The 19,388-nt window shown below is 42.9% G+C and overlaps 1 pseudogene; it reads right to left on the bottom strand.

Moving 5' to 3' along the window:
- The window catches only part of LOC102907162 (uncharacterized), a 50,543-nt pseudogene that overhangs the window by 21,369 nt on the left and 9,786 nt on the right, over positions 1–19,388 (bottom strand).

Below are 19,388 nucleotides of genomic sequence, written 5' to 3'. Positions count from 1 at the left end.
TCTCATGTCCTAGTGTCAGAGGCTATTTTATGTCACTTCTGCTGAGCTCTGGTGTCAAAGCTTTCAAAACCTTCCCACGTTTCCGGAAAAAGTTAGAGTTCAACTCTCAATGAGAACAGTATCAAAGAGTGTGAGGCCCACACAATTTCTCATTATCAAGTTTGCCATATTGAGCAATGGAAGCCTTCCGAACTTTCTTTACTTAAATAGCACATCTCTGAATCACAGTGTTTATTTAAAGTCTATTGGACTGTAATGAGTGGAGTAAGACACTGGTTTGGAATTTCAAGTGAACAATAAGTGTCATCCTGTGGCTGGGGAAACAGATCACATACCTTTAAGAAGCTGCTGAAATTACGTCTTGACTCAACATTAACCTCAATAAAAATGATATATTACTTGGGGAACAATTGTACTTAACCTTATGAAGGAAGATCAATGCAATTAAAATGATGATTCTCTCGAGGCTGCCATATGACTTGTGTTCTCTCATGTGAGGTTCTTGAGTAAAGCAAAACTCTCAGAGAATTTGGACCAGATTAAATTTGATTGCCAGAATCCACTTTTTTTTTTTTTTCTAACCAAGAGTCAGTATGCAAATGCTCAGCATGGAATATTCTAGATCTGACGCCTCCTGTGGATGAAAAAGATCACAGAACTTTCTTCTCTTAAATTGCATTTAAGACTTTGGAGTTGGGAAAAAAAACCTGCTGTTAAGAATTTTAATTGTAATTTTACTATTAGATATTTTCACTTTTTTAAAAAAGCAAATATAACTAGTATTTATCTTTTTAAAATTTCATTTCAGGGAGAATTGCCAGTGTTTTCTTTGTATTTAGAAAAATATGTGCTAGAAAAATATAGCTTTCTTATAGCAGTTTACATCCTTTGTAAACTATACCTGGAGCCTTTATTTTATGAAGGAAGAAAAATTTAAAAGCCATAGGTCCATCTGAAAATCACTTCTATTAAATTGTAGCCCGTGAGTTAAACAATGAGATTCTCTACGCAAACAACCTAAGTCAGGTTTTGTTGTTGCTTTTATTTGTTGTGGTTGTTAATCCTTCAAACTTGGGAATTTTACCAAACTAAAAATGGGTTGTGCAGTCGATAGAAACTGTCTGGTAAGAGGCAGACAATTTTGGAGTTAGCAGTCATAGGCACAGAAATTGACTAAATGTTATTATATGTTTATGAAATTTGTTTTTAATAGATTATAAGATCTAATAATTTAAGTCATATAGCCCTACTAGTGTGTGTGTGTGTGTGTGTGTGTGTGTGTGTGTGTGTGTGTGTGTGTGCAGTCTTGCATTAGTTTATCTGATTATACCTCAGGTGTATGGATAATTCTGGATTTCATAAACAAGAAATCAAGGTTTCCACCATGTTCACACAACTGGATTCAAAATTTAAAGTCTGGCTAGCCAAAAAATTAATATAACTCCCCCAATACACACACACACACACACACACACACACACACACACACACACACACACACACACACACACACACAAAGCCATGAATAAAAAGAGGAAATCCAGGGCATATGAATGCTGGAAAATGACCGAACACATAAGTGATTCCAGAAAAGCTCGCATCAGGCGAGGGAAAGACTTCCTACTCCAGGGCCCAGGGGAGCCATTTCTAATTAATCAGCCTCTCCTGCCAGGTCCCTGAGCATCCCCCAGTGCCGAGCTCCATGCAGCGTCTGCTTACTGTTTGGCACTGGCTGCAGATGAAACCTATCTGCTGTCTCCAGTGAAATGGCCTCAGTGAGCCAACACTGAAAACGAAGCCTGGGCACAACTAATGTGATTTTTTTTTTTTCACAAGATGTGCAGCAAATAGGAATTTCAAAGCAAAGCTGCCCTGATACTGAGCCATGATTGCAAACTACTGAGAAAATTCCAGCAGGCTCCCAGAGGCAGTGCTGAGTAGGGATGAGTGACGGGGTGACTGAGTCTCGACTGCTGTAACATCCAAGAGTTTACATCCACCAGATAGGGGTTGTGGTAACTGTTTCTCAAGGTTGTTACGAAGATCAATGGAGAAAGAGCATGTAAAATACTTAAAAAGAGGCGACGGCTCTCTGTTGGGTCCAGGTCCCGGTCACGTGACTTTTAGCGGCGACTGGAGATGCAAAGAACTTGTAGGTGACTAGAAGAGGTGAAAAGTTGAGGAAAAAAAAATTACCTGCTGCAGGTAAGTGAAAAACTGTGAACTCCCTTTTGACAAAGTGATTATCAAAGCAACAACCCAGTCATCCTAGGGCAAAATAGGACAAAACAACGCCAAAGAAGCCTAGCATGGTGGCACACATGCCTGAAATCCCCGCACTCACCAGGCAGCTGCAAGTTCAAGGCCAGTATGGTCTACATACATAATGAGTACCTGGCCAGCCTGGGCTACAATGCAAGATTTGTCTCAAAAAAAAAAAAAAAAAGTTATCAATTTTTGAAAGACAACACCAAGTGCAGTGACGATTCCTAGTATTCACCCTGGCACATTATCAGCACCTCCTTCAACGGGACAGAGCCGTTCAACTCACAAAAGGTGGTCACCAAGACCAAGGGGGAAGCTTTACCAGGAGAAAGGACCTTGAGGTGGGGGGCCATTAGAAAGGAAACAGCACATTATGTTAAAAAAAAAAATCTAAGACCTTAAAAGAAAAGAGATGCGCCGGGCGGTGGTGGCGCACGCCTTTAATCCCAGCACTCAGGGAAGCAGAGCCAGGTGGATCTTTGTGAGTTCGAGGCCAGCCTGGGCTACCAAGTGAGTTCCAGGCAAGGTGCAAAGCTGCACAGAGAAACCCTGTCTTCCTTTGGGTGGTTGTTTGAAGGAGAATGGCCCCCACAGGCTCATATATTGGAATGCCTAGTCACCAGGGAGTGGAACTGTTTGATAGGGTTAGAAGGATTAGGGGGTGTGGCCTTGTTACTGGCGGTGGGCTTTGAGGTTTCAAAAGCCCACAGCAGGCCCATTGTCTCTCTCTTACCCTCCCTCTCTGTGTCTACAGATCAGGATATAGCTCTCAGCTACTGCTCCAGCCCCATGCCTACCTGTCTGCTGCCATGCTCCCCGCCATGATGATCATGGACTCCCCCTTTGAAATTCTAAGTTAAATGCTTTCTTTCATAAGTTTCCTTGATTATGGTTTCTCTTCACAGCAATAGAACAGTAAGTAACACACCATGTGATTTAGTCTGAGATAGTCTAGTAGCAAGGAAAATGGAGGAGCCGGATACTGGGTAGTAGCTTAAATTAGGATCTGTAAAAGCCAGAGCACAGAACAGCTTCTTAAGTCTGCATCCCAAGGAGAAAGCTGCCAGGGGAAAGGGTGGGCGTAAGGGTAGGGATATGGCCTGATTCCTTCAGGCTGTGAGATTTGGTTTATTAGAGGTGTCTCAAAGGCACATATCTGTGATCTAACAGGAGGGATTGTTGGAGGCAGCCAGGGCCCAAGACTTCTGCTCTGCATAGATAAAGCTGCTTTTTGAGCAGCTTAGAGACCCATCACGTCTTCTTTATTTTTAAAGTGAACTTGGGGTCATGACAGATACTGGCTATTGGTTTACGTAATTGAAGGGTTAATGGCGTAAATGCCTCTGGTGGAGTGAGACACTTCAGAGAGGAGCTGATGTGACTGGCGACACCCGTGGACTGTTAGGAACCGGAAAACCTCTGATTAGAGCAGCAAACCAACAGATTGATATCTGCCACTTTGAGACTGCAGGAGAACTGGCCTGCAGATGGACTCTCCCAGCACCCTTCAGCCTCCCAAGCCCCCGGGCCATGTCCATGCCATCTCTGTTCCCTCAAAGACTCTGGCATCCTTCCTTCACTGTTCTGATTAAAGGGCTATCTACTTCTAGAGAGGCCAGTTCATTCTCTCTTTTATTTCCATATGGGCTTGATCAATCCCAACCTAAGAATAATCGTATACATTTTGTGTTTTGTGTACATCAATGAAATAAAATACAATGTAGATGGGATAGCAGCGCTACACACATAATGGCAAAAGTTATTAAAAATATTGTGTGAGGGGAAAGCAGAAAGCTGGAGAAGAGCTGAACTGCAAAGTGAAAACAGGAAGGAGAACGGTAAACAATGAAGGGCAAGAGAAAATGCAGGTGTCTTCTCAGCCCAGAGCCCAGGCAAGGAGCAAGAGGTGTAAACAAGAATGTGAGGATTCTGAGGATTCAGCATGATCATTCCCAACAATTACCAGACCACTTAACTTGTCCATTCAATTGCTGGATCCCTTTAATTAAGAAACAATTCACTCTTCACAATTTAGTCCCTTTGATATTTAATTAGTGCTTCCTATCTGTAAAGGGTGAGTACTATCAATCAAATTGGAATAGCAGCAATGTGGATTTCCATGGAAACAGCACAGAGGTGGGTCCTCCCATAGATGGTCCACTCTAAATCTATAACCATTACCAAGCAGGAGTTTATTTTCAGCTAATATTTGCTAACTACTTGCCTACTACACATCATGTAGCTCAGAATCGAGCAGGGCAGCCCCTGTTTTAAGGTAAGTACATGGGGAAGAGGTTATAAACAATGTTGAGGGGGAGAGGAAATCACACATTCCTCTTCACCCATTTCAATGGTCCTAGTGGAATATTCCTAGAACATAAGATAGATTAGTATAGAAAAGCATAGCACATTTTTTCATTCAAAGTTTTATGTGAAATGGAAGCCTTTAAAAATGACACAGAGGCGCAGGGAAAACTGCACAGTCTTGAGTCACTAACATCATTGGCCAGTGATGTGCCCCTGGACGAGACTTAACAGAGCAGAAAGATTCCCGACACCTGGTGATGTAGCTGCTACCACTTTGCCAGTGTGAGGCGTTGTCTTAGTTAGGGTTTCTATAGCTGTGAATAGACACCATGACCACAGCAGCTCTTATAAAGGAAAACATTTAATTAGGGCTTACAGATCAGAGGTTTAGTCCATTATTGTTATGGTGGGAAACATGGCAGCATGCAGGCAGACATGGTGCTAGAGAGGTAGCCAAGAGTTCGACATCTGGATCAGCAGGTATTGTGCCTATGTCGCAAGATCCCCGAACAAGACCACCACAGAGCCGATATCTGATGTAAGCACACAGGGGTTTATTAATAGCAAAGCAAGCCTGGGCTTGGTCTGTGTCCAGCACCGAGCACTCGCTTCAAGGGATTTATATAGGAAAGGTTTACATCCAGAGAGTTACATATCTCGGATTGGATGAGGGGGTTAAGAGTGAGGTAGTTCTTTTGAAGTTATTGGCTGAACTATAAGCGTGAGTTTTACTGATGGCTAAACAGGATGCAGGGTATCTACAGAGACATAAATTTTTTACTCCCTATATCCTGTTTTTGCTGAGCCCAGGATATATACATTCAGATTAATTGTTCCAGTCCTGTTTTCCCATGAGTTCAATCTCTGGTCAGTTGAGTCCATTACTCCCTATATCTTTTTTTTTTTAACCAAGTCCAGGATATATAGATTTATTGTTCCAGCCTTATCTTTACACCAGTTCAATCTCCAGTCAACTCTAAAACTGCTGGTCAGCAAATACCTTTGGTGGGGAGGTGGTTAGTAGCTCTCAAGAGAGCTACTGATTTTTGCCTTTCACAGGCAGCAGGAAGAGAGTGAGCCACTGGGCCTGGCTTGAGCATTTGAAACCTCAAAGCCTACCCTCAGTGACATGTTTCCTCTAACAAGGCTACACTTACTCCAACAAGGCCACAAATAATGCCACTCCCTATGAGCCTATGGGGGCCCTTTTTATTCAAACCACCACATTATCCATATGCTTGTGTCTGTGTGATGCTGGCAGTCATATACAAGTACAACAAATGCATGTAGTATAGCACATGGCCCTTCATAATAAAGGACTGTGCTCATGACTTATGTATTTAACACACAGCACTCACCTAAAGTTTGGTATAGAAACCAGAATTCCACTTCCTCCAGGTGGGTGACAGAAGTTGAATGTTTCAGCCATAAAATTGAGGGAGGTCAGTCTTTCCCTTCTCTCTTTCCAGATAGACCCTCACTGGAGGCATCTGGCCCACAGCTCCCCAGAGGCCAAATGTGTGCATATGTGTACATGAGGTGTGTGTGTCTCTGTGTGTGTGTGGTATATTTACATGTTTGTATATGAGAGCATGTGTTTATAGGTACAAGTATGGAGGCCTGAGGCCATGTCATCTTCTTTAATAGAGTTCCATCTAATTTTCCTATGTATGTATGTATGTATGTATGTATGTATGTATGTATGTATATATGGGAGGTAGAAAGGCCTGCAGGTTAGGCCTGTAGGAGAAGCAGCAAGTTCAGTTCATAGTTGAATTGCTCAACTCCTGGGTGTTGAAGACTAGAGCCCCATAGTAACTTCTAAGGTTAACTGGAGTCAGAATATGCCAACAATGGCTTCAGTGAATTACTTAGAATAATAATTTGAATCCATTAGCCCTGAGATGAGATGAATACATTTAACATTGTACCAAAAGATGTACTAGGGAGAAATATGCCAACAAATTACATGGTTATAAAATTATGCTATCAGATAAACAAGCTCAGTTCAGATGTTCTTGCTTCAGAAAAGCATAAAAACTAATAAAATGCAAAACATAACCGATATTGCTGAAGTTTCTCAAGAAGTCATCCAGCAAAGGAAATGTGCTTCTTCGCCAAGGCACCCAAAAGCTCTGTGGAGAAAGACCCCAAGTAAATCCACTTACCATCCTGTGGCCGGATGTGTTTTCTGGTTGAACTTCATAGAAAAATAAGGTTTTTAATACCCTGAAGCTCTTTCAGGAGACAGATAGCAAATAACAGATTTTAATCTCTGTAACAATTGACTTTAGTGTAGGCGGCCAGTCAGCACCATTAGTATGAATTTAAACAAAATTAAACTGAGCCATGAAACTTAATAATACCTTGAATTTCTAGATCGTTCTGCTTAAGATAACCCCTTTTTCCTCCAGCACTCCCAAAGCCCGTTATAATATTCAAGGTAAATCATAAGGTTCACCAATTGCATCCCGCTTTTTCTCCCAGAAATTTTTACCAGCATTTTCATTCACGATAATCTTTTGTAATTGCATACTGATTTCCATATAAGGTCCTTCAAGTGTTTTGCAAACATTAATTAAACTCCGCAATGCCCCAGCAAGGGAGAGGGCCAGCTTTCTAGCCAGGAGTCGTCTGCATGCTGTGAGGGTGGTTGGAATAACATTTGTGCTGTCACTCAGAGTCCTCACTTAGAGCTTTAACCTGTGGGAGGAGAGGGCGTGCTGATTCTGCCGGAATTGCAAATGATACCACCATGCCTCTGCTTGCTTTGAGGGAGGTGGGGTGACTTCTCCTGTGAATTTACTTGCTCTCTTACAGAGGATGCAAAGATATTTTTAAGTTTAACTCTGAATAACTGATGTAGGTTTTATTACAATAACGTTTTGAAATCCATTTGAATTCAGTGTTCTGTCTAACCTCTACATAAATATTGCTTTAGCAACAGCGTTAAGTTCTGTGTGGCTGAGGCACTTGAAAATGAGAAATAATCATCGATGGAAGAGTTAGAGAGGTGCTCACTTCTACACACACATGGACCATCTACCTTTTAAGTGTAGAAATAACACTTGAGCTTAAAGAGCACAGGGAAATGGAGGAATGAAGAGAGGGAAACAGACAGCCCTGTAGATATGAGCCAGAGAGATCGAGCTGTTTAACAAATAAACCAGAGAGATCAAGATGCTTAACAAATAAACACATGTTCTGTTAAGCCAGCTAAAAATTTGCAAGGAATTTTTTTAAAGCAATCTTCTTTCAAGCATTGGCCTATAACGTATTCCATTTATGGGTCAGCAGCACGGACTGCCTTACAGCGTTCTGATGGGAGAGCTGATGTGCCCAAGCCCCCAGGACAGTTTGGGCCGCTGATGCTCGCAATTAATATTATGTTCAGAACTCTAGCCCTGCTCATGAAGCTCAAGTCGGGGTACTATGTATGATTTTTTGGTTCTCAACTCTGACTGTACCCCATAACCATTTGAGGAATGTTGATGCAGTTGAGCATTAAACTTTGGTGCAAATTCTTCATACGGTTTACATGAAGGAATCACTTGGAGTCAGTTCAAAGCCATCCTGGGAAACAGTAGATACTGGTACCTTGAAACAAATAAGCGAATAGTAAATATCTTTGGGGATGAGGTGCTTGTGGGAATGTTAAGTATCCTGGGTGATATTCATCCATAGCCCCCCGAGGGTGGGGAACTGTGTAACTTCTCTGGAGTCAAAGTCAGCCTTCCTGGACAAATAATGTCTATGGGGCCATCGATTCTAAGTCAGGTCCTCAGCCCAAACCCAGAAGATGTTCACACTGCCCAGAAGATGCTCACACTGCCCAGAAGATGCTCACATTGCCTGGAAGATGCTCACACTGCCCAGAAGATGCTCTCACTGCCCATATCCCATCAATGACTCCCATCTTTGCCATGTAATAAGGAGCTGATTGCTGGCTTGAAACATTTGCCAGAAATGGGGAGGAACCGGTAAGCCTGTTTTTATACTTAAGGCCAATGGGTGTTCTGCAGGAGTATTGTCCTTGGCTCTAGTACCCATCTCATCCCAGATGCCACATTCCATGATGATATTGCAGGTGTGGCCCTGAGAGGCCAGGGTGAAATATTGCAGAGGGGGAATCAATGAATCTAGTTTCAAGGAGCAGAAACCTAATATATATTTATATGCGCAGATATATAGGCCAGTGGATCAAGAAATCCATTCTGTAAAAATAGCTTGCAGAAATATTATAAAATAGGCCAGCTGAGAATTCCCCAAAGATGGAACCTAGGTTAGCATTTAGCAAAGGAAGACATTTCATTTTTCATTCCTATCCCCTAGCTAAATCTTTTGAAGAGACAGATTTTCAACATGGATTTAAAAGAGGAAGAGGCACAATATTCATTGTTTAGGAAGGGGTAAGATTGTGCTCCAGCCAGGTTTGATATCCTGATATCTTTAGATAGTGCCACAGAAACTACACTAAGTACATATTGAATCACAATGAAGAAACGACTTCCCTTTGTTTCTGTTCCCTTTGAATCCTTCTGATTACACCAAGATAAATATCTCTGTTTGTTGTAGGTCTTAGCCATCTTCCCGGAACTTGACAATATCTCCTTTTAATAAAGAATGAGGAGGCCAATTTTAGCAGCTAGCATTTAAAGATAAGCTTAGTCTTCAGTTGTATTTATTTATGCCGTATCTTTTATTCATGGCTAATGTTCTTCAATTTGTATTAGTGATTTAAAGCTTCCTTATAATTACATTTGCTTAAGAAAATACGATGTGCCGGATGGTGGTAGTACACACCTTTACTTTCAGTACTTGGGAGGCAAAGGTAGGCGAATCTCTGAGTTCGAGGCCAGTCAGGACTACAGAGTGAGTTCTAGGACAGCCAGGGCTACACAGAGAAACCAAAAAGGAAAGAAAATGTGATGTAATGTAAAGCAATAATACAGCGGGATGTAGATACATGTAACAAACATTCTAAAGGGGAGGTGCTACTTTACCTAAAAATGTATCCATCTTTTGAAAAGGTGAGCAAAAGAACATTTTTGAAACTATTAAGTAGTGAACATTTTGTTTAAGAGACAAACTGGCCTCCAATTCCTAGACTCCAAGCAATCCTCCTGCCTCACAGCCTTACAATTAAGAGGCACGAGAAGCATGTCACATTGTGGCACCGATAAGTGATTGATGCACGCATTTCAGTCCTGGGAGCAAACACAGGAGCCCTGTGCTTACTAGTCAAGGTCTCTGCTAATGAGCAACACCCCAACCTCAGACGATCTGTATTTTAAATCTAAATGCCCCTTGATTTATTATGCATGTATGTCCCTAATTCTGTTTTCAGATGGAAGCCGGTAAGAATGTCCAATTTAACCACATTGGTTACCAAGAAAAACTTCCACTTGCTTCTACTAATCACACTGGAGTTTTTAAAAACCACCTTTAAAATAGGCTTTCTAAAGATGAACAGCCCATTAGCTAGCAAAGCTGGTTGGACTGTATCTGCTTTGTGCCCACGTGGCCAATGTCCAGGTTGAGTCACGTTGTTGGAGAGGGAGAAGGAGAGGGAAAGGGCTGGTTAAGGAGACATGAAGGGGAACGTGCTAGTCTTAGAGTATCTACTGCTGTGACAAACATCTAGACCAAAAGAAATTTATGGGGGGAAAGGTTATGTCAGCCAATCCCTTTTAGTCCATCTTCCAGGGACGTCAGAGTAGGAACTCAAGGCAGGATCCTGGAGGCAGGAGCTGATGCAGAGATCATGGAGGAGTGCTGCTTACTGGTTTGCTCCTAGTGGCTTGCTCAGCTGCTTTCTTACAGCATCTGGAACCACTAGCCCAGAGATGGTCTCACCCACAACAGGCTGGAACTTCCCATATCAATCGCTAATTAAGAAAATGCAAGGCTTGCTTGCAGTCCAATCTCTGGAAATATTTTCTCAATTGAGTTCCCTCTTCCCAAATGGCTCCAGCTTGTGTCAAGGTGACAATAAACTAGCCAGCACAATGTTTGACATTCAACCCGTACATGCAGGAAAACTTTACAAATTAAAAAGAAGTACTTTGGACGGTAGTACCTCGCATAGGTAATAAATCCACTCCCAGAAGCTAGAAGGTTTTTAAGTGAGAACCCCAGTGCCTGAGATCAGCTATGTCCCTGTGAACTGGTGGTCAGTGAGGAGGCCCCTGAGACAAGATGCGAAATTGTCTCTGCTGCTGGATGGTAAGACCCTGTTGCTGAAGATACCATGGAGTTTGGTTGCCGTACATCGAGAAGTCAAGCTGGGACTGGGCTGGAAGCTTCCTTCCTGTTGGCTAGCTTTCAGTGGTGCCAGAACATGCTGTGCACGCGGTCAGGGAGAACCGTCAGCAGCAGTCTCCTTTAGCATGGATCTCCACTAATCTGCCAGACGCGGTGCGCCCACTAGAGCCGCAGTGGCAGGGTTGTTTGGGAGAAACCAGCCGCTCCATGATTGCATTTGCGGCCCACCGAAGGACAGGGAATTTTTAACTGTAAACTGGTCAAAAGCCGCTGGTGACGTCACCGGCCCCAGCGGGGAAGCTGCTGTTTTGTGAAGCGGGCCGCTGCTTTGTGGGAGAAGCAACTCTTGTTGGCAGGCATCAGCTACTGCAGACCTGTAGCTGGTCTAAGTGCTGGAAATAAGTGACTGTCGAGTGCTCAGGCCTCAAATGGGCGTCTACATCGCCCCCCTCTAAGGTTCAAGGAACATCACCGAAGACGGATCAAAAATAGTGTGGGAGCCTGATGAAGGGGTGCTGTGGAATGCTGTCTTCTGGGGGTGACATGGCCATCGCACTCCAGTACTCTCAGCAGCCGTGGTTACCTGACCCAAATCTGCCCAAGAAAAACAAAAACACCTCAAATAGGCTTCCTAGGGCTGGCAAGACGTCTCCATGAGTAAATGCTCACCATGTGGACCCGACAGCCAGCCTTCAATCCCCAGGTCCTGTGGTGGAAGGAGAGAACTATTCTCTGACCGGCACACATACAGTATAGCACACAGACACCTGCACCCACACACGTATCAGACTCACATACACCAATAATGATAAATACACTTAAAGCAGGTTTACTAGAGGTAAACAGCCATTCAGTTAGCTAAGTTAGCTGAACTAAATCTGCTTCATGCCTATGTTGTCCATTTATGGTCTGAGTCATCCTACCATGGTCGTTTATGTAGACCGGTACCATTTGACTCTCCTGTGGTGCTGACAGGAAGCTCAAGGAATCGTTAATGGGCAGCTCATTTAGATGATACTCCCTTACAAAACATGTCCAGCAAAAAAAAAAAAAGATTTAAAACATCAAAACAAATAATAAATATAACTACTGTTGGGAAATTAGGCAAAAGGGGAAATTGTTATGAACCCCATACTACAAACCCTCATTGCCTTGGTATGGTGGTACTTAACCCTGTCATTGTGAGTGTGTTGGTGAAGTTGCAAGATGAGTGTATACACCTCGTCATTTCCATTCTTTTTTCATCTCATTAAACAACTTTGCTTTCTGACAGTGGGTTTCATTCATCACATTTCCTTTTTTCTAAACATTTCAATGTATTACTTAGAAACAAGCACAGCATGATTAGATGTAAGCAGCTCACCATCAATACAAATCTGTTATCTAATCTACAGTCCATACCAGTTTACTTAATTATCTCAACAATGTCCTTTATAGCATCTCTTTTCCAGTCAAGGGTACAATCAATGATCACACATTGGAGTGAATAGATCCTTCAGGTTTCTTTACCTTGATACTTTGGAGATTTCATGCAGTTGTGTTAAAAATATCCATCAAATTGAATTTGTCTGAGTTTCCCCATGATTAATGGATCTTCATATGGCTGCAAATACTATGAGCATCATAAATATTTCTTCATGATATTTAGAAGTCCTAGCTCTCAGTTTAAATTTCGCAATATAACATAAATATATTAATATTGCAACAAACAACTTCAGACATACATTCTTTTTCATGTTTTGGACTATTTCTTTAAAATGTGAATACCAGAAATAAACCAGGAAATGTAAGCATCTTTGAAAGCATGTGATATAAACTTGCTAACTGCTTTCCAACAGGTCTAGGCAGTTGACCAGCAATAGCTGTCAGCCAGATTAAGGACTGATGGTTACATTTTTCTCATTCATTTAAATGATCACTTTAAAGATCCCACTCGGAGGGAATTTTAATTTGCCTTTATAGTATTTGGGGGTAAGTAAAATTTCCCTCTGTGGATTCCAGCAGTGACCACTATTTTGACTTCACACTGTTTTGGTTCCTGTGTGTTGATATGGTCTACATTCTCAGAGTAAGTCTGGTCTGGTGGGACCCCTGGATCTGTTACCTGACAGGGCCTCAGGAGCTCACCCTCCAGCTTGATCCCACCCCAGCTTTTCCTCGGGCTGTATTCTTCTCCAGCTACACTGTGTGCAGTCCACTGACAAAAGCATTCTTCCTTACCACTGGGACTTCGGTACTTCAGGGGACGAAAAATAATTTTCTCTTTATTCTTCACATGTATGGCCAGGACAGATCCCTATGAGGAAGACAGATTAATACAAGAGAATCAAACAGAAGCGTATGGAAATGTGTTCATCATACACGCTAGGGGATGCTCGGGATGTGTAATTCTCCAAGAGTCTCAAGGGAGGAGGGCACAGTTTTAAAGACCCGAGAAGAGAAAGAACAGGACGGCAGCTCGTGGCAAGGCGGGGACGTGACTTTGATGTGGATGTTCCCCGGGTGCTTCTTCTGTGTAAACAGGGCCTGCAGCTGTCTTTGGTGACCAACCTTCTTCATCCGTCCTGCCCCACAGGTGAGGGGTGACACCTCTGCTTCTGGAATGGTGTATTTTGCTTTTAGGAAAATGAGGAGGAAGCAGGAAACCGTTCTGGTACCTGCTTCTCAGTTGCCTTTAGCTCAAAATAATCCTTGTGCGAAATGAGACACTTTCAAGTGGCAGACTCACATCTTCCCAGCACAAACTTGCCGCCTCTCCCCAGTTCTCTTCCTCTTCTTGTACCCAGACTTTGAGGTGCCAGCTTAGCCGTCACTCATTCTTTCCACGTTACCCGCCTCTCCCCGGTTCAAAAGACTGAGTCTCTCCCTCTCCATCCACCCCTGCAGCCGTATTACAGGGTCAGTTTATCCCTCTCTGTGTTCCTCCATCACTTGGCACAGGCTCAATAGATTTGCTGTCTTAAGAAGCGCATATTAAGTCACTGGGGAACAAATCCAGGAGGTCTCTTGTTTTTCAGCGTCCCCTTCTGTTTTCTCTTGCAGACAAAATTTGCATCAGGCCTATGGACTCTCTATTGTCTGTGTGAGGCTACTTTTTCATCACGAGAGCAGTTCGGAGCCAGGCGCTAACAGTTCACTGACTGTGGGATGGAGTCAAAGGAGGAAATCAGAGTCAAAGGAATAAGTGGTGGTTGGCGTGAGTTCGAGGCCAGCCCGATCGACAGAGTGAGTTCCAGGAAAGGCTCCAAAGCTACACAGAGAAACCCTGTCTCAAAAAATAAAAAATAAAATAAAATGAGGAGATGGTTGGATAATTCATTTTTTTAAATGTAAAGCTCTGGAAATGGGCTGCTATACATTTTATCCATCTGCTAAAAAACTCTGTAGATGAGAATATTACTATCCAACATGGACCCATTAAGTATCCGTGGCTCCTTATACTAAAATAAATTAAAATTTCAGTTTCTGAGTCATCCTAGTCACATTTCAAGTGCCTGTTTGCCATGTATATTTATTAACTAATAACAGAAAAAAAAAAAGCAAGAATATAGGATTTGTCCATCATTGTGGAAAGGTATTGCATAGCACTAGTTTAGAACTCAAAGTTTTAACATGTTTAGCTCCTTCCAGAAGAAATTCACATTAAAATATTTGAAGCCCCCTTCTGCTAATTATTCTATAGGTGCCTTTTCCACTTGTGAATGAAATTACAACTTCATACCGATGGCCAGTCGGTCTGGCTAACCTAACAACTACATTCAGTTTTCAAAGTCATACCTTGAACTAGCAAATTAACAATGGGAAGGGTTACCTGAATATACAGTAGCCTTTAGTTTTTCCTGAACCCACTATATTTACATTGACTCTGATTTCCCACATCAAACTATTCGATAAAAGCAATCACATTTTGATATAGTTTTTATCATAATTAATTTAATTGCATATGGAAATTAAGATAATAGCTACAAGGACAAATATCTTGCATTGAAACCTTGCTGTAACTCAGTGAGAAAGTGTTTGCCTAACATTTATAAAGCCTGGATTCAATTACCAAGCAGACACATACACCTGTATAAGTATTTGTGTGGGGGGGGGTGCGCACGTGCGCCCACACCCCCACACCCCCACACCCCCACACCCCCACACACACTGTGCTGTTGTTGTTGTTGGTTTTCACTTGACACAAACTAGAAGCACCTGGAAAAGGATGCTCAGTTGAGGACCTGCCTCCACTAGAGTTCTGTGAACAAGTCTGAGGTGGCAGTTGATTGCTGATTGCTGTTGAAGGGACTGGCCCACTGTGGTTAGTGCCAGCCCTGTGGACTTGGGTTTGGGCTAAATAAGAAAGCATTCCTTCATGGTCTTTGCTCCTAATCCTGCCTTGAACTCTTCCCCTGACTTCCCTCAAGAAAGGATTATGTCCTGGGATTTATAAGATTAAATAAACCCTTTCCTACCTTAAGTTGGTTTTGGTCAGCGTTTTATCTCACATCAGAGAAGCAAACTGATACATATGTAAGGCATTTTGTACTTATAATACTGGTTTGGAATGTAGCTAAATGATACATTATGTGCTTAGCATATACAAAGACCCTGATCTAGTTCTTAGCAACACACACACACACACACACACACACACACACACACACACACACTTCATCTCCCCATCCCAGAAAACTAGTAATTGAAATCAAGAAGTGTTCCTAGACTCCAACACCAAACAATAGTGTCTTGATTGACAGGGCTCTTGCTCTTTGAGAAAGACTGCTAAGAAATAAGGAAATGCGTAGCATTGTTTCACATACTTTCTCTCTGTGGAATCAATACTTCAAACAGAGCCTAAGTATGAGACAGGAGACAACCATGCAAAGATCTAGTGTTAGAGAGGTGAAAAGATCATCTGGCTCCCTCTGCCTGGGCTATGTTATTATAGTCTAGAAGGTTTGTCCAGATGCAGTAAGTGCTAATCACCTCCCCCACCTCACCTCCCTTCCCCCACCCTGGAGCATCATCTCATGTCCTTCTACCTCTGAGGCAGTTATTCTGATTGTTTTATTATTTGTACTGTACCTAATGAGACTGGCATTTAAGGAGTCCAGACTCACATGGCTACTCAATGAGGGAAACTGGATCCAAACATGGAAGCCAGGGTTGGGACCCCAGAACACTAGGCAAATGTCTGCCTGACCTTTGTAAGGAGTTATAAGTGCATGTGAATGTGACTCAGATGACCATGTTTAGGCGTTCTTCCTTGGGTTTTCTTATGAACATTTGTTTATAGTAGATGTACATATGTCCATCAGCTGTAATATCCACTTGGTAAAAGTGGTGTTTGGGCTGGAGAATTGGCTAAGTGGTTTAGAACACTGGCTGCTCCTCCAGAGGATCCAAGTTCAAGTCCCAGCATCCATATGGCAGCTCATAACTTTCTTTAACCCCAGTTCCAGGGGATCTAATGCCCTCTTCTGGCCTCTGTGGGCACCAATCACATATGTGGTGCATATATATATGCAGGCAAAGCATACATACATATAAATATTAAAATAATTTTTAAAAGAATGGTGTTTTGTGTGTGTGTGTGTGTGTGTGTGTGTATGTGTGTGTGTGTGTGTATGTGTGTATACATGCACGCTGGGGATTTCACACAAGGCCTTGTACATGCTCAGCCAGTACTCTACTATTGAGCTATATCTCCAGCCCAATGCTGATAATTATTAATGGATTGCCAGAAGAATTTAAAAGTTATTTTTCTCAGAAATCCCTATTGCTACATCCCTCTGGCAGTGTCTCAAACTGAGGTTAGTAAATCCATCCATTCTCACTCATTCTGGGAGCTGTTACAACATACACTCTAGGCTCAGTGGTGCAGCTCTTCCCTAAAGTGTGCAGGACCCTGCAAAGAGAAAGAGAAATGAAGGGAGGGTAGGGGAGCTGATAGGGGAAGAAAACAAATGGAGGAAAATCAGCGGTCACTGAGCCCCATCTAGAGTCAGGATCACTGACCTCTGTGATCTACTTGTCGATACCCTATGCTTGTCTTGAAGTATGTCTTATCCTGTGATGCAAGTCATTGCTTGTTTACACAACAGCCTTTCTCTTTGCGGTCCTCTGAGTGGCACCCTGATTTTGTGGCTTTGATGCTGAGGATAAGATGCTCTAGACCACTGGAACTCAGCCTGGAGCAGTCAACTCAACAAGGTCATTCCAGCTTCTTCCCCTGAGGTTAGCTTGGGGACACGGTTCTTGGCAAAAGATTTAGAAAGAGGCATCTCTGCTGGGACCATCTGGGAAGTAGTTTCCTTTGCTCTAAGAAGGGGAAGTCATACAGAGGGGACTTGGTTGTGTGAGGAAGCGACACCCAGAGCACTTGGAAAGCTCATGTGTGAAGGAGGTGGAGCGGAAGGTGGAGAGGAACTCCAAGGCCTGAACCAACCTCTCCACCAACCTGGAGTCGCTTCCCTCCAGCTCCCCTGGAAGAGAGAGAGGCGCTGTGCCTTCTCTCAACCACCTCGAGAATTCTGAGGCTCGCAGCCTAATTGATATGCCTGGCTTTAAATGAAACAGAGCTTTGGTAGTAATTAAAGTCTTAAAATGTCAAGGTTTTGTGGCATGCGACATCGAGTTAAATCAAAAAGTGTCTATGACAAGAGTGTGAGAAAATTAGCAGGGGCTGACCTGTCTGTCTGTGGTGGTTAACAACAAAGGCTATTCTTAGGCCAATAGAGCTAAAACACTTGCCTTAAGCATTAGCTTTGAGTCTTCAATTTCCAAGAGAAATGATATATAAATTTCCCAACCTTTAGAGAAAATCAGCAGTCACCTACAGGTTTTCTTGCTCTGTTCCTGCAAGAGGGTGGGACACACTTCCCTCTCCTCCCTTGGGAAAGTCCCTACAAATAAGAAATAAATAGATGTGAACCATGGTGAAGGCAAATCCCCCACCCCAGGTGGCTGGTTCTCCTGTCCTTTTCCCATGACCTTGGTCTAACCAGCCACCTAGCAGGTGGTTACTCTGTAAGATGGGAAGCAGGCATTCTCACATAGTCATCCCTTAACTAACTCCAAATTTCTTCTCATCTAAAACCCTGAGACTTCAAACTCAGAAATCATTTCTGAAGCAAAATAACAAAGGAAGCTTACTACAAAGCCAGAGTCCCATCCTCCACAGGTGGCACAGGAAAGGATCCAGAAATGAGCTTTCTTCTGTGGGGTAAATTGTGCTTTGAAGAGTCTGCAGTTGTCAATGCACCAAAATGCCCTTCTGTGGCCATTACTCCGCAACACCCTCAGGGGTTGAGGGCTGCTTTACATATGCACTATGAAAGGGAAATTTATGCAAATGCATGGATGACTTATGTCTCTCTACACCCCCTTCACGGTAATTATCTGCCTTCTTCAGGCACAGGAGACTAAGGCTTAAATAACCTACTCAGGTTACCCGTCACCTCTTGCTGCTCCAAGCTGTAGTTGGCGTTTAAGGACCAACAACATTTTATAACCTCTTGGTGAATCCTAATTGATCAAAAATCCCACACATCTGAAGGTCCACAACTAGAACAATCATTTGGGTGCAGAAATGTATACTGAAGCAGGAGTGATGGTTCTTGCCTATAATCTCAGCATTCAGGAGGCTGAGGCGGGAGGAACACAGTGAGTTCAAAGTCATCCTGATCTACAGATTGAGACGCCATTTCAAAAGAGGGAGGAAGTGGCTTTGGATGTGGCTCACTTGGTAGCATGCTTCCTTGGCATCTGTGAAGTCCTAGGTCCAATCCCTTAAAACCGGCCAGAGTGGTGAATGCCTCTAATCCCAGCACTCAAGAGAGGGGGTAGAATGAACCAAAAGTTCAAGATCATCCTTGGATACAAAGCAAGTTCGATGCCAGTATGGACAAGAGATTTTTGTCTTTAAAAAGGAAGAGTCAGAGGGTTTGGGGATGGCTAAACAGTGACATTTCCTTGGTTGATGTAAAGATTATTTGTGAGGTGTGTGTGTGTGTGTGTGTGTGTGTGTGTGTGTGTGTGTGTGTGTGTGTTTTCTAGGTTTTTGTTGTTGTTGTTTGTTTTTTAAGTTTTCATTCTTCTACTTACACATGGCTGAGAGTTAGTCTACTAGTCCTGGGACCAGGTTTCAAGGGCTACTGTCTAATTACTGTTAAGGGGAGCTCACCAGAGATGACCACACAGACACAGTTAATAGCCAATTGAAAGTCTATTCCAGCCAGCTCCGACTACACTCAGGTATTTGGGACCTAAGTGTAACACCAAGTGTCCAGAGCACAGGTTTTTGAAGGGCAGAAACCACATCCTGGCATCTCTCTCAGCAGCTTCAGGGAGGACCCTTGCATAAAAGCAAGCAGTTTAACTGGAACTAAGATAAGCAGTTAGTTGGAGAGGAAGGTTTGCACAAGCAGGCAGTTTAACAGAAGCCAAGATAAGCAGTTAGCTGGAGAAGGAAGTTTGCACAAGCAGGCAGTTTAACAGAAGCCAAGATAAGTTAGTTGGGGCATCTTGTTCTTGGGTCCCTAGAATAGACTGGGTAATTTCCAATG

This window comes from Peromyscus maniculatus, chromosome 14 (genome assembly GCF_049852395.1).
Source record: "Peromyscus maniculatus bairdii isolate BWxNUB_F1_BW_parent chromosome 14, HU_Pman_BW_mat_3.1, whole genome shotgun sequence".
Taxonomy (NCBI): Eukaryota; Metazoa; Chordata; class Mammalia; order Rodentia; family Cricetidae; genus Peromyscus; species Peromyscus maniculatus.
Note: the sequence above shows the minus strand (reverse complement) of the source record. Positions and strands in the feature narration are given on the sequence as shown.